Consider the following 6,580-nt stretch of genomic DNA (forward strand, 5'->3'; position numbering starts at 1 on the left):
ATAACATGCTTTTTGGCCTGCATCAATACACTCATTTGTATTTGTATACGTGTGTGGAGGGAAACGGGAAAGCACCAAAAATCTTTGACGAGGTGCAGTCTTTGACAAAATACATGAAGATATATTCCCCTAGTTCAATGTAGAAACTGAATGTACACCAAGATATACCTTTGGCCCAAAGAAACTAGGTAAAATGTGATGAACAGACAGGCCAAATCATCCAAATCGTATCTGTTTGGCCCATTCAGATGTGAAAGAACAGTACAAAAACCTTTTGTAACATCCAAACAACAGGATAGAGATCTTCTGGCTTCTTGGAATGATGTTATAAATTAAATTTAATGATTTGGTTTAGTTTCATTTACAAAATCTCAATTTTTCAAAATATTTACATAGCATAGCCAACAATTCTTCCATGACAAATTTAATTTTGAAACTTACTTATATTCTATGGTGATTCTGTAACACAGTTATACAGCTACCATTTACTTCTTACAATTGAATGAGATTATATAACTTTTACATGATTTAGTGGTTCTTTTCAACCTGCTCTTCGTCGGCCAGACAGGCAAAGCCAGTGATCTGAACTGACCACAGATGTGTTCCTTTGAAAATCTTTAAAGCATCAGTTTATAATTTTGGACATTTTGAACATTATGCACTCAATCAACATCCAGCAAAGTTTTTTACGTGAACTGATTTTTTTTTTTCCTCAAACCACTAAGTGAGAGGGTGGAAACTGAATGTCTACAAGGAGATAAAATAGTGAGCCTTCTTTTGATCTTTACTGAGTAACTTCCTCTGGAGAGATGGGCCTACGTCTACACTTTACAGTCCAGGTAGCAAACAAAGAACAGAAGCCTAAGTCAGAAAGAACATGACTGAGAGCTAAATGGCCTGCACTGTTGTCCCTATCTATGTGAAAGGGCAAAAGATAACAACTGGACCCAGAGGCTCCCGGGTTGCCCTGTGATGTGAGCTTTTTAAGTAAATAAGGCATTTCTACAGCTGCTGATTTTTCATTGAATTAAAATTTAGCTGAATTGTGATGAATAATATATACAAAATCTTCATGATTTTTTTTAGCTTGATTAGCCGTATAGAATTAGTTATTTTTAAGATCACAACAATTCATAATTTGATGCCTGACCATCCAAAGTACACCCAACCTCCCTTCAAATACTTGAGGACCATCGGCAAACCATATGCACTAACGTGATGCAAAGAAAGACTAGAACTTCATGACAGCTTGTCTGACTTTTTCTAGATGGAAGAGCTTGTTTGTTTTGGCTAGACTTAAAACAGACTTGTTCTGGCAGCACTAGAGGTTCGTGAAACTGAGTTTGTGGATGGAGAGCCCTTTTTGCACTACACTTCAGATTAACGCAGGTTTTGATGAAAAATATTTTGAAGAGATATTTCTCACCTGAAGATCATTAGCTGTGCCAACTAAGGACTGCAAAGCCACACTATCTGAACAGACTATAATATGTAAACTGGCACTACACTAATGAGACTACATTGCAAACTCGACAGTGCAACAGTACATTTCTATTTTTAATAATGTTGAAATAGCATGGGATAGCTAATTCACTTGCCTTTCATCTTTTAGTTCATTCATGGTTTTAGACAAACAGAAACTGAGAAAGAAGGGAAAATTAGCCTAAAATAACTGCACACACACCCGAACACATCCATCCTCGTTCATGGTCAATAAAATGTCTTGTGTGTTCAACTGTGTGTTTTACGGAGTGGAATGACGAATTCATTTGAAAATTGCCACGTCATAAAATAGTTACCTTTTTTATTTGTATCTTGTTTGCACTCAGGCCCAGTGTCCACTATAATTTTAACATAGGAGTGGAAGTGCAGCCATTTGTAACTTGAATGTTGGTTTTTTGTGTAATTAAACAGTTACATGTAGACATGTTTAGGCATGTAAAAGTAGCTTCAATTAATACACATTGAGCAAAGCTTTATAATTCCTGCTATGCTTATAATAACAACTTGGCTTAACTATAAACCCAAGTTTATGTGTGTTCCCACCGCCCCGCACACACTTTTCGGATCGCTCTTAAGCTCCTAGCTAGCAGCTTTACAGATAGATGTTTTCCTGTCTATTGCTATGAAACAAGTAGAAGAGCTTCTGGCTGATCTTCTCAAAACAGACACAGTGCTGACACACAGTATGAAGAGGCCCACTGTAAGGGCCAAAAAGAAGTACAGCAAAGTTCAATGGGTTCATCACACACTATTCCAGTTTTAAGGATCAAAAAATTGTCGTCAGCTAAATTGTGAATTACATATGGCAGAGGGGTCCTCATAAACACTGGTGGTTTGAGGAGCATGCTCCTGGCATTATCTCCATTAATGACTGCCAGAAGATAATGCTGCACTGTGATTTATGTGGTGTGAAAACTGAGGCTACAGGGAGCAGAGAGCTAAACAAGTGGAAGCTTCAAGGAGTAACTTAACATAGGATAAACACATTAGAGGAATGTAGCACCACACACAAGCCACAGTCCTGTCTGCCTATCTGCATCGATTATTAACTTGTTCCATAAATTGATATTATTTCTGATGCTCAGAACCTCCAGATATGATGATCCCCATATGCTGTTATATAAATTAAATAAAATGCAAATCATTTTTGGCCTTTATACTGTTATTACAACTAAATTATTGAAATGTTAACTAGAAGCTATTTATTTTCATTTTTCATTTTCATTGTTAATGTTAGATACATTTTGTAAAATAAATAAACAAACAAACAAATGAATAACCTTTTTGTGGGACCCACCCTTGTGAAAAATAAAGCTTATTAAATATATTTAAAATGCATTTGTTTAATGCTAAGTATACTACAAAAACATTAATCTATTCATGTACTTAATAAAAATTAATGTACTTTTGGTATACTAAACTGGTAGTCTGCAACAACTAATGTTGTACTTAATTCACTTTACTTGTGTGAAAGTGGTGCTAAAGTATATTTGAATGTGCTAAAGTGGAACTATTGAAAGTATACTTTAGGTACACTTTAAATATCTTGCATTTAAAGACTGATATTATTCAAAGATCATTCAGCCCTCATCAATAGAGACATTAAAACATTTTAGGTACAATATTAAGAAATGTACACTGTGCACAAGTAGTACTCCAAATAAAGGCGATATGTCAGTAAATATGTTAATAGATTTGAACTATACTTAATGAAATGAAATGAAATATCACTTTTTAATAGGGCAGTTTTTAGCATTCCTCCAATATCTGACCCCAGTTTGTTTCTGGACTTTTCTTTTTATTTTGAAACATTTTGGCTTCTTAACTTCATTAACAGACACCTTTATTAATTTATTACAGAAATTGGGCAAAGGTTATACACAGAAATGGTGGTACTGACAACATAAAAAATATTTGATTTCATTTAAAGCCTGCAGTGTTTCATGCTAGCTATACATTGCTGTCCGATAAAGATGACTAATGTGTCTTGCTGAAATATTATCAGGAGATGCACATATGAAATCATAAGACAGCAATTCAACTCGACGTGACTGTGCAGTGTAACGGAATATCTGTCATGATGAGGCATGTTTTGATTATCCCACTGCGAGGTTTCGATTCGAAAGAGGCATGTAGCATCTTCTGCATCTGGAATTTGTCTAGTGACAAAGAGAAGCTAGTATGTTCTTGGTCAAAAAAAATGTTTATGATTTCTACCACAGCATATTATGGACAAACAGCCTAATTGCACTGTTTATAAAAGATCATTGTGAATTTGGGATTCTTTTTGTTTAACCAGAAGCCCTTATTTTAGTTAAAAAGATATGCTACGCTTACAAACAGATGAAAGATTTCAGTGTTTACATTTATAAACTCTAGAAAACCCACTTCCTGTTCTGTCTTGTATCACCACTTATGTTTCTGTTAGTTTGTGTCATATTTTTTACACTCAGAAATGTGATTGTCAGTGTAAAAGTCATGTTTACCTAATGTTTAGATTTTTTTTTCTTATGAAGCTGTTAATATAACAACTACTGTCCTGCAAAAGGTTTACCGTTATGAAACAATGTTACAAGTAATGTGCATAAGAAGTCTCTAGAAAGCCTCCGTGATTGTCAGGAATGAATTGTGAGGTCACTTGCTGAGATACAGATGATGGTCATATTGCATTTCCACATGGTTTGCCAATAACATTCACCACTCTGATACAAAAAAATCAGCCTCTGGCCTTTTCCTTCGAAAGCTGTTTCAATCAAACCGCCGAATGTCTTTGAATGTCAAGAAAACAATGATTTTATAAACAAGGATTTTGGCTTTTGTAATGACTTCAGTTGTGGTAACTGCCTGTCAATGTTGTGAGAGCTGTGGATAGGGTGCATATGACTTCCTGTATTAATGCACAAACATTCCATTCCCACGTTCTTGAAATAAATGAATTAAACGTAAATGTACGGTCAAATTATGCTAATTCGTCTACGCTTTCATTCTTTTGCTTTCGCATGAAAGAGCAACTGTTTTTGTCTATAGTCTGTTAGTGTTTTTCCTCCCTGTTTTGCCAGTAGTCAAGTGTTGCCAAAAGGGTATTTAACTTGATGGTGTAATGACCTGTTTAGCCTAAATCCTGGTTTAAGTATAGTTTTATCTGTACTTCCCTTTGCTGATGAGAATAATTGATAGCATTTGGTCTTTTAAAAGGACAAACTGTCTGCTTTCAATTCTTTTTTTTAAGCTTTAATCTTGTATCATTTACCAGTGACTCAGCTGTAATTTGTTCAGTGCAGAAGGGGTGATGAGGCCGTAGGCCGTGATGACTGACTGTTGAAAGGTAACTCTGGAGCTGGAGGTCCATATCTGCACTACAGATGATTATGTGACATTCCTGCTTCAATTTTCATCTTTAACACATTTTTAAAGTTGACTTTGAACATCAGTTTTACACTAAATGTTAACTTATTTATCTATAGGGTTTATCATATTTAAAAAATAACAACATAATATGAATGCAGTAATATTAAATGATAATATGAATGTAAAAGTTATAATATAAATAAAATAAATATGGATATTTATTATAATATAAATAATATAAACATTAATCTTCAATAGTATATTATTTCCACTCTTATTTATTCATTTTCATATTGTTATCCGAAATATTGTTTATATGTTTATTCTGACTTAACCAGTGTCTTAAAATGTTTTCAGAAATTAATCTTTGATTTTATTTATTTAGTTTTGCTGTTGTATTTATATGTGTACAATGAAAGCTTCATTACCAAGTAAAACTCCTTAAGCAAGCATACTATTAAATATATTATTAAATATGTCTATATATTACAAAGTAAATTACATAATATATATTTTTAAAATAATATATATAAAATTGCTATATCATCATTTAATATTAATATTTTAAATTATAAGGTAAATATATAAATGTCAATCTTAAATATTAGAATATAAATTAAGCTGATTATATTTTGTAAATTAAGATTCTTATCAATCATATATAAACATATTTATTGCACAATTTTTCACCTCTTCTACTTTAAATCTTTTCGATTTTTGTATTCTAACAAATAAGTATTGTACAAATGTATGTTTGATGCAACACTTTCCTTTTCTGTTTTTCCTGGAAATAGGAAAATCTGAATTTTTTTTTTTTTTTACGTAAGAAGCATGAGTTATTTATAACACCAGAATGATAAAGATGATGCAGGTCCTGAACAAATAGCTTGCTTAGTGCATTTCCCACCACCAGCCAGACGCATCCAAATCCAGCAAAGGCTATGGTCTCGATCCATCATTACTTTCTCCCGTGTGGATGCCAGGCAGTTTACTGGCAGCTCTGAGAACAGATTAAGTGAATTCCTAAAGGGATATCATGACCCTGCAACTTTACCTAATCTTGACGGAAAAATCAAACAAGCAAATTCTCCCTCCCTGACTGAAACAAAGTGGACCTATCAGCAAGCCATCTTAAAAATACCTCTCACTCTGGCATCCGTTGTTGGAGCACACCTGTTTGCAACTGCTGTTAAATCGCTCAATAAAATATAATACATGCTGAATCTTTTATTTTAGGATAGCATTGCTCAAAATCTTCTATTATCTAAGAAGAGTTCATGCAACCTAGGCTGTTATTTAGTGTTTAGCTTGAAACTGTGGTGTCCTCACTTGACTTTTAGTGTCAGAAAAAAAAATCACCATCCCAATGCATGTGAACAAGAGTTTTACTTATATGTTATTTTATTATGATGATATTTGGCAAATGTAACCATGTTTAAAATGTACAATTGCACATCAAAAGTAGCTCAACAAGTCTCTACAAATCCTTCTCCAGATATTCTTTTAATATCTAGTGCTTCAATATTCAAGGCAAATCATATTGCTCTAATTAATACTATACACAAGCCCTTTTTTAAATAATCTTGATAACAGTTTTTTTTATAGACAACAGCGTCCTGTTTGAATCCAGTCCAATTTTGGAGAGTATTGTTTTTATCGTGGCTTATACCAGCAATCACAGAATTCAGCAAAGAGTCTGGAGCTTTCATAAAAGGATTCGGAACAAAAT

Source organism: Cyprinus carpio, chromosome B16 (assembly GCF_018340385.1).
Source record: "Cyprinus carpio isolate SPL01 chromosome B16, ASM1834038v1, whole genome shotgun sequence".
NCBI classification, from domain to species: domain Eukaryota; kingdom Metazoa; phylum Chordata; class Actinopteri; order Cypriniformes; family Cyprinidae; genus Cyprinus; species Cyprinus carpio.